The sequence below is a fragment of the Eufriesea mexicana genome, unplaced genomic scaffold (assembly GCF_001483705.2).
Source record: "Eufriesea mexicana isolate 0111107269 unplaced genomic scaffold, ASM148370v2 scaffold1364, whole genome shotgun sequence".
NCBI classification, from domain to species: Eukaryota; Metazoa; Arthropoda; class Insecta; order Hymenoptera; family Apidae; genus Eufriesea; species Eufriesea mexicana.
This window is the reverse complement of record NW_016909470.1, coordinates 305,060-315,389: the sequence shown is the minus strand read 5'-3', so window position 1 is coordinate 315,389 and position 10,330 is coordinate 305,060. Positions and strand designations below refer to the sequence as shown.

The following is a 10,330-nucleotide window of genomic DNA, read 5'->3' as shown; positions in this document are numbered from 1 at the left end:
GTCGTGTGACAGGTTTTAGCTTCCGCTTTCAGGCTGCTGTATCGATGGTTGGATTTCGATAGAGGATCTCGTTGATGTTCCACGGCTTCGTTTCTTTCATTATACCGTTGGGAAATAGCGGCAGCGATGATAGTTTCGCGGCTTGGCTTCTTCGCTCATCGTTTGGTCTTCCTGTTGCGTTTTTCTTTTGAATTTGCATCGCGATCCGAGGATCGATGCGATGGACGAAGAAGAGTGGAAATTTTGACAGTTTCGACGATTGGAATTCGGTCAGAGATTGCGAGTCTTTGTTTCCACGTATATAACGTACGCTATGTAAATTTCGAGAAATTTACGATCGATGCGAAATTTATATATATAGAGAGGATGACAACTTTGCCTTTCTGCAAGAGAGGTTATTACAGAGAGAATAATTGAATTGAAATACAAAGTTCTGCTGTGTCCTGTCTATCCCGGGGACTTATTTCCCGTGGATCATCGTGTTTTAATATCACGGAGTATAAAGTTCTGCCACAAAAGAGAATATACTGTATTTATTCGCAGTACTAAACGAAGAATGGAAATATTCCAATTTTTATCCCTGCTTTGACTATGAAAGTCGCGTAACCCGGTTCTAATAACATCGCTAACTACCAATGAATTGTACCAAAAAGGAAAAAAAAACAACTGAAAACCAGAATTCTTCAAATATTCCATAAAGCCAGAAAAATTCTGCCTGCAAATTGAATACGGGGAGTCGATAAATTTATCCCCCACGGCTGAAATCAAAGCAACGAATTCGACTTTTGATAAAATCGTTGAATTTTCAAAATATACGAATGTCAAAATGTATTGAAAAATATTAAACATATGGAAAAATAGAATTATGCGAATTTTCATTACGAGACTCCGCGTGAATGGAAGGAATATGAATCCAGCCGATTATTACACGCGAAATGGATATTACACGGGGCAGGAGTGTTTAACTTATTCGAAACGTTTCTACAGCCCGAGAAACTTAATTTATTAAGCCGACGGCATCGATGCGATCGCTCGGACTTATGGCGCTGGATGAAACGCGACGCGGAATAATCCGAAATAATGGATTAATCGTGCTAAGTGAACGTAAATCGTAAACCTGCTCGCTTCTTCGAGGACTTACTTCGGAATGCAATTAGTTGGCTCGCGGTGGAAGCGGCTGTAAAAACTTCAATCGACGAAAAGAATTTTTTATGACGAAATTCAAGATCGAGTGATAACACAGAGCCCAAGAGGGATCGAAGAGAACTAGTTTAAGGTTGATTGCGCGAGTCAGTTTTCCTCTTTTTCCGGGAAGGAAGTTCGATCCCGAAGTGTAAACTAAGATTAAATTAAAGCCAAGTCCAACCACTTGATTGAAGTCGTATACCTCCGTGATCAAAGTATTAAAGGCAAACAGCAATAGGTAAAAAAAGGGAAATGAAAATTGATAATGAAAGAAAAACTCGGTTCCTCTCGTTTTATTTCTACTCGCGCGAAATTAAAGGAACAAAGACAGCACGATATTAAATCGAAAATTAAAAATGTAAAAATAAAAATAAAATAGTTCGCTGACTCGCGCAATAATTAAAACCAAAGCTATCCTAAATTTCTAAATACGATGAAAAGGAAAATCACAAAAATGAAAAGAAATTGCGATAATTTCTACTGGACCCTTGCACTGCGTTAAGCAACGAGGTACCTCACCTCGAACTAGCCCTCCTCGAGGGTTCTCCTCGAGAGCCCTCGCCAAAATTGACCAAGGTGTAACGCTCACGGCGTGTCATCGCCTGCACGGTAATCCACTCGTTCTTATCGCGGCGATTTCGTGAAGAAGACTGTGCTTGACACCCAACTCGACGAATTAATTATGCATTCCATCAAGCGACGCAAGAAAGCAAGCGAACGAGCGGAGAAAGGCGCAGAGGAGCAAGATGAAGAGGTGGAAGAAGGAGTACAAGACCCGGGAAAAAGAAGAAGAGGGAAAAAAGCGAGAGAGGGAAAAAAGAAGAAGCGTCGAAAGGGTCCGAAGTTGGTGTCAGGACTTTCTTCGCGGTTGAAAACCGTGATATTCGAGAAGGGTTGCACGGACACCCTTGCGCGAATCGCAAGGGTGGACGGCGTTTTAATTGCCGCGATTAAATTAGACGCTCGTTCTCGTTGCGGATTGAACATGCCATGGTGGATGCTATATTTCTGGCGTTTATGTGGCTATTTAAATTTTCCGCCGCGGAATACGCGTTTATGGGGTAATTTTGGTTACCTCTGCAGTGGTTCTTGGCTTATAAAGTATGTATTGGTTAATTTGGAAAGGGGGTAGTTTTATGGGGGAACACGAGATGAACCTTTTTATTCGTTAAGTCTCGTAGATATTTCTTTTTATTTTTTGAAACAAATCTCTCCTATCGAGAAATTAAGGGGAATGCTAGGTACAAGTATACGAGTACGTCGATCAAATATTTGTCAATACGATTTCCTTTTTAACAAAACTCCTAGATTGTTTTAATAAATAATAATTTAATTATTATTATACAAATAATTATTTCGATAATACTGGTTCCATATATTAATTGAATTTTATTTTCCATACTTTATACTACCTTTTTCATTCTTTTTCTGTATACAATAATTTATTTTATATTCACGCATGAACAAAAGACAGCAAGTTCGATATATTTTCCAAAGTATCTATTACAACCAAGCTTTATACCTGTCCCCGATAATTTAACACCACGATGTTTTATCAAACACGAACGTTTTAAATTCCAATTTATAATCGAATTTAAAGCAAGGGCTTCACCAGTCGGATATTAAATTACGTTTAATTATTTAATCATATTTTAATGCCGAAAGTTTCGTGCTCGGACAAACGTATCTTCGAAAAGCTGCATAATCCATGGAAAACATTTCTCTCGAGGACAAAGGTGTTGTTTGAACACCTCTTTCGTTTCCTCCAACCCCTGTCAATAAACTTGCCCCACGTCTATTTACAAAGGCCCGGCCGCGTAAAATTAAACCCATCGAGAAATTTAAATTCGACTGTTTCGCGAGCCGCTCGGCGAATTACGCCATCGCGTTAATTCGGTTTAAACGAGCTCGGCCAATAAAATTTGCCGTGACACTCACGGTGGACTCAGCAGAATGTAAAACTCGCGATCGAAACGAAACGATACGGACACTTGCGCACGCGCGTGCAAATATATACTTCATTAGTCTGTGGTAAAGCGAGAAATTTTTAATAAAGTACAAATAATTATACGCAATTATTTATCTTCATCGAAACGCTTTAATTAACGACGACTACGCTCGGAAATTAATTGTTACAAGAAGACTTACACAACACCGAATATTAAGCTTTAATTGTTAATATGAAATGTATAATAAACAAGGGAAGCTTAAGTGGTGCAATTGTAACAACCCTCCGCCATTGTATCGAATTTTCATAATAATTTTACCTTTCCCTCGCCATTCGAATTTTTACAACAACATTTTCTTAGTAACGAAATACGAATCAAGGTATTTCTGGAAATATATAAATTTAATTAAAAATTTTTATCTCGAGTCCAATTTCTACCCCCCGGTATACCTTCCCTCTTCTCTCCACTTGTAATACGGAGCTTTTCCGTTTTTCTCTCTTTTTATCGTTACCTTCTTCGCTTTCTTCCCACATAAATCGCACGAAATTTACAGAGGCTGTCGTTCTATTGATTATGCCCCGGGGATCTGCATTAATTAAGAAGCAGCGAGGGCTTCCTTACGCGGCGTGGCCCGACACAAATGTGAAACAGGTCGGTGTTTTCAATCGAGAACAAATCATCCCGAGGGAACATAATTAGAATTCGAAAGGAATCGAAATCGACTGACCGATAAAAGATAACGACACGGCTTGGAAACCAATTTTTAAGGGGTAAGCGCGAATTTATTCGATACGTATGATTTTTTAATAACAGAAGCACGATACAAATTAAAATCGATGATCTCTGACTGGTACTTTTGAACACGTTTAAGAAATATTTAATACTTTTAATTTTAATTGAATTTATTTCATTAACCGGTTTAATTTATTTCCATCAAATTTAATATGGAATATTACTAAATAAATTTCAAATAGGATATTTATACTTGTTCCCGTAGTATCATATTAATTATTATTATCCACGTATATCACGTTTAATTAATATAATCGAATATTTTTCCCGTATTCGCAAGAAAAATTGCTACCAGTCGCAGTATTTAATTTCGACGATTTCTAATAAAATAACAGAGGCGATAAAATAAAAGGGTAGTGTAATAACACGTAGGAGATACAGCTACCTAGGTACGTGGTTTCCAAGCAACGTGGCATTAGTGGGGGTTAATTTCTGCGCGCCTGAAGTGCAGGCTCTTTAGCCTTTTGTTTCCCCAACGCGGTTTTTTAAAAAAGGATTATTACCTCTTACTATTAAATCCTTTCATTAGCTTCGAGACCTCTCGAGCTTAGATTTTTCATTGGAATTTGATTACATGCCGAGACCTGCGCGTTCCGTTACTTTTAAAAGCACCCTCGACTATGCCGCTCGTTACATCGGTAATTAGAAACTAAAATTAGTACAATTTCCTTCTACGCAACTACCGAAACTACTTCGTTGTTAAAATTACAATCTCACCTGTGTATCCAAATTTCTACTTTGCCCTAACGGTATACACCACCATCAACTCACCCCATTTCTCATAACCCGTATGCTTCCACGATATCCTCGCGATACATCTCCAACCGGTTCGTTTAACATCCTCGAGAACCAAACGCTACATACTTTAAAAAGAAACCGGCAGAGAAACGTGTAACGAGAAAACGACGACAAGATAGCAGGAATACTCGCAAACGGAACGAAACACGCCGACAGATTTATTATTCTCACCGGTGGAACACGCTCGGCAAAACGAATCGGCAACAACGACGTAGCTGCAGGAATTAATTATGCATTCCCAGCTCGCGAGAAGCTGTAACGCGTGTACACGCGCGAGTAGAAGCTCGCTGGACGAGAGAGGACGCGAGAGAAAGACGGTGAAAATGGAAGAAATCGAGAGTCGTGGATGTAATACGATCGAACCGGAAGGAACTCGCTTTCCACCCCGTGTAATTCGTACAACGACTAGGTGTATTAGCCTGTTTGGTACCCGATGTGTGACTCAGTCGATGGAACGCGGCTGAGAGGAAAATGGGGATCGAAGCTGGATGAAGTTCGTGAACGTAAACAAGGGTTCATCGATCATCCGAGTGCAAGAAACGGGACGAGGTCTCATTGCCGACCCGGGTTGCTCCGTGAAATCCAGACACTTTCTATCCCAGTCACCCCTGCATCCACCCCGGACACCTTGATGTACGAGTGTGTGCACCTACGCGTACACCCCGAGCCGTGCATAAATCTCCCGACGCCTTCTTCCAGACGCTCCAATCCAAGCAAATATGTCACCCCTTCGCTGCCAAGATGCACGATCAGCCGTGATACATTATGGACCCTTTCGGGGTTTAATGCAACGGTCTCGGCTATCGCTGGGGTTTCGGTGACAGATCGCTGTTTTTCGTTCGATCGTATTAGGCTGTGGAATTAAGGGTGCTCGTCTGAGGGTTGCTGCAAGATGAAGAAGAATATGATCTTTAATTTCATTCAATTTTAAGTAGGACGATTTAAAAATTCTGATATATGGAGTCTTGGATGTTGATAAAAGATACGTAGAACAAGAAAAGTTTACGTAATAGTAAACACCAACAGATTAAAAGAGAAGCAACGAACACATAAATAAGGAGGAAATATTCTATTGGCTTGCTATAGCCACTGCAATATAATAGAATTTGACTACGAGCCGAGACCTCTATTGCTGGCCTCCCCAGAGCCAAGCAGAACATATCAGAGCACAGTAGAGGCGCCATGAAAATTCTCCTATGATTCACCATATTTTGCTGATATCATAGTGAAACGCTATTCGAGGCAGCGTTTAATGTTCTGGATATCGACATTATTCTCCCCATTGCAACTATGGAAGATCGTACTTTTAAGTAGAAACCCTCTATGGGGTTGAAATGAAGCAAGATGTAATTAAAAAACAAAGAACTTAGGGAAGAATATGATCTTTAATTTCATTCAATTTTAAGTAGGATGATTTAAAAATTCTGATATTTGGAGTCTTGGATGCTGATAAAAGATACGCAAAACACGAAACGATTGCGTAACGATAAACATCCATAAATTAAAAGAGAAGCAACGAACAGTAAAACCCTCTATATGGTTGAAATGAAGCAAGATGTAATTAAAAAACAATGGAAAGTGTGGCGAGCAAGGTTCACACCCTCACTGCTAGATGAAAACGGGATGTTCGAGGTTTCTCGCAAGTGAATCCTCGACTCCCGTAAATACAAGTTCCTATCCTACCTAAGTATCCCCCATCTAAGGCAGGGCCTGTTAAGTAGTCTTACTGACGAGTCCACTGGCATCCTAACCCAAGATGAAACACACCCCTTCCTTACAACCCCCTACCTGCTACATAACATAGCAAGACGGATACTAGGGATCCCACCAGGAAAGCCACAGGAACAACGAGACAAAGAAAAACTAACCCCCATTGGGGAATCCCCATAAAAGAAATATTTAGGTATTTGAATTCGAATATAAGTTTTGATATCGGAATTAGAAGTATGTAATTGAAAGATTGGAATATTTTTGAAATAACAAATACGAGGAAATTATTTTTGTAATTTGCACAGAAAGTAGGTTAGGCTCTTTATATTTCCAAAACCGATAACGAGAATGGAAAGAAACAAGCTCGCAGAATGGCAAAAATCTTTGCGTTCCTCTAACCAACCATCTTGCTTTAACTACTTCCACCCCTAAAAAATCTAACCAATTACAGGAAATTTCCCAACTCGATCCCTAATTATTCTATCATTAATCACGTACTCGGCGACAGTTTTCGAATACGAAATTCTTCTTCCTTGCTGAGAAACGATTTATCAACAACTAATCGCGGTAATTCCTTTTTTCCTCTGCAATTATCCATCCTTCTGCCAGCGATTTAATTATTACCGGATTGAAGCAAGTAACAAGATTTTCGCGTAATTTATGCGAAAAGGAAATCTTGTTACTGGGCAATTTTTGAATCCACGGATTTGTATCGTAAAATGAAACGACGTAATCGAAAAAGAACTTACAATTTTTTCCAGCATTACTTCATCAGTCACCAAGCTTTATAACTTCTCTGCAACACTCACCTGTAACAGAAGAAAAAGAAACAAATTATAAATTAATAAACTCGATATTCGAAATCGAATAACATTAAGTAATAAAAATATTATTCGATAAAATAATCACATATAATACACAAATCATTGACCTCCTCTGATCGTGACAGAAATTAGTGAATTATAATAAGTAGTATAATAAGTAATAAACCCACCATTGGTCGAACGACCATACCGGTGAATGAGTAAACAGTAGAATTTTAAGAAAAATGGAAAAATGGTGGACATTAAAGATCGATTACGCGTGTATTGAAAGAAAAATCACAAAGAGTGACTAAGACGACGAGAATTTAAGAAATGATCACCAATAATCTACCACGATAGAGTTACTGTTAATGGGACAAATTTGTAAACGATTGAAGCAATAATAAAGAAATAAGAAGAATTGGAATAGGAAAAAGATTAAAAAATTGATTAAAATAAAAATCAAGAAAATTCGGGATAATTCCTGGTGCTTTCCAGAGGCTACACGCTCGGCCCCTGCGTCGAATAATGCCGAGTAAGTCGAATTACCGAACATAATCAGTTTCGCGGGAACCGATAATTGGTCGCGAGGGTGCAAGCGAATTATCGCGTTTATTGCACGCGATAACGTTACACGGGAATTGCAGACGTTTCGTTTATTAGCGTCCGCGAAGGGACGCCGCGATTACGTTTCTTCTCTTGTTGCATCGCGTGTCCACGCCTTTATCTTCGCGCCAATTATACCGACGGAACTACCGGAAGTGCTCCGTTCTCCACTGCGACCACACCGTGTCACGTTTGCACGGAGAAATGTCTGCGAAACAATTCGATACGATTTCGCTTTCGTCTTCTCCAGTGCTTTGTCTTACTCGCGGATTTCTCTTTTCTGACTTACCATCTATTCCCATAACAATTTGAGAATTTTTCCATATTTTTTACCTTCCCAAAATTTCCTATCGCGCATACGTGTCAGTAGAATTCTTTTAAGGGTTGACAAAAATATATCGGCAATATTAATTTAATTTGTTTTATTGATCTGAAGGATAAATTTTAAGTGAATTCTTTTTGTAGGCCAAAAATTCTGATTGTAAAATCGAGGATTAAAATCTGGATAATTTTTCTGCTTTCTAAATGGGAAATTGGGGCAGAAATTTTTATTGTAGCGTGACAGAGCACTGGGAATTAAATATTTCTTGTTTGACTGTGTTTTCCTCCGTCTCGCGTCGTTATAGAATTAAAAGTTGTTTAAAAAGACAGAGACTGGATTATAACTCTGAATAAATATCTACGAATAAAAATAATTGAAATCGAGTAGAGTACTCGCTTGAAATATGCATAGTATTCGAATATTTCCGTGAATCACTGTACGCGACCACGCACGTAGAGAAACCTACAAAAAGAATGGAAAACGAGATTTCCAAAATACCCTAATGCGTTTCAATCAGTGAACCTATAATAACCGTAACCATTAGAATTCCTCGACACCCAAGAAATTCGAAGCTTCCTAAAATTTCGCGAACACAGATTGAAACAGATATATGAGCCGTTCATTACACAAATCGATTAACTCCACTTTTTGAAAAATCTTAAATTTAAGTATCAAAGCACTTGGTATAGTCATAACTTTTTATATTTATAATAACTTTCCCTGATAATTAAGATTAACACCATTAAACGAGAAAAATTTGTTGGCCACTGAATAATAAATAATTTATTTCAGAGGTCACTTTGATTAACTCCGTACTCTAATGTAAATCGTTGCAATAATGCAACTCAAATGCACTAGCAAGCCATGAATGATAATGGTGAATTTTTTAGTGCCGTCTTATCAGAATTTAAGTAAAATTTAGTAAAATTTAAATTTATTACTTTCTTCACTTGCCAAATCGATTAACTCTCCCAGTAAAATAAAAATTGTAACATTACTAACGATTACCTTTTGGCTATTTTTTCTTATAAATTTTATATACCGTTAAATGAAAGTTCTACGATATTTATTTCGATTTAAATTATAAAGGGAATTTTAAAAAACAATATACATTATTTCATTGCATTCCTCCACTTTTTGTTTCATGGAGTTAATCAATTTGTGCAGTGATCGGCTCATATACGGAAGAAAAATAAAGAAAAAGGAAGAAAGGGAAGGGAGAATGATCGATAACGAGGTCGAAAATTCTACGAAAACGTGCGACTAATTTACAAGCTTGCCAAGGGGTGCAAACAGGGAATCGTTAAATACCGGTAGTCGTTATATACTAGGTGCGCTTTGAAACGTCAATTTGCGTCGCGACGCTTCGGAGCGAGCGTCGCGCGAAAGTCGACTGGCAAACAGCCGTCACCGGTGCCAATCAGAAATTACTCATGACTCGACCTAATAAGATTCAGGCTCTCCGAGTTTGTCGAGCATCAAAAGAAGCAGCCTCGGCCAAAACGCTGCCATCCGTCTTCAACTTCCGCCCGAAACGCCTTCTCGTGTCATAGTAAACAACCCTCGATAAACGAACCCCAACCATCGGCTTTCAGAGCCATCGGCTCTGAAAATCCTACTTTCCAAAGGTCGTTTAATTGCTCTAACAGCTGTACTCCCCGTTTTATCCGACGACATTCCGCGAATGCTTTGTTTCGATTGAAAATTTCCAATATTGGAATTATGTTGAGGTAATATTGAGGCAATATTGGGGTAACTACGAGAATTCTACTCTGCGAGGGTTGATTATAACACGAGTGAATTGGAGTGAATTAATTTGTGGCGTGAAGTTATTCGAAAACCGTGGAAAATCGAACGGGGATTTTAATTTGCAATTTTTTGGAATATTCGTTTGATAATACGTCTGTTTCGAAATAAAGAGAATCAGTGTCGTATGATTCATTTTATTCCGTCGTATTTTTATGAACGGAGGAATAACGAAGTCGAGGAATCGTTGGAAAAGTACACGGGGTTATACAATGAGTATAAAAATTGTTTAAACTATGCGTATGTTTCGAAAAACCTACGTATGCTTGAAATTTGGTTCTACCCACCGACGTAATAATTTGTTCGAACAGAGTCCAGCTTTACGCGGTTTTCTTTCGTTACAAATTCATTACGCTCGT

General features: G+C 38.6%; 1 protein-coding gene across 2 annotated transcripts in view; it reads right to left on the bottom strand.

Annotated features, from left to right (window-relative positions):
* LOC108547984 (nephrin) overlaps positions 1-7,197 on the bottom strand; it is a 149,639-nt gene extending 142,442 nt beyond the window's left edge. For both annotated transcript variants that reach the window (XM_017900735.1, XM_017900736.1), the window contains exon 1: positions 7,184-7,197. The gene's annotated coding sequence lies outside the window, so the exon portion shown is untranslated. The remainder of the gene's footprint in view (positions 1-7,183) is intronic.
* Positions 7,198-10,330: the final 3,133 nt, after the last annotated feature.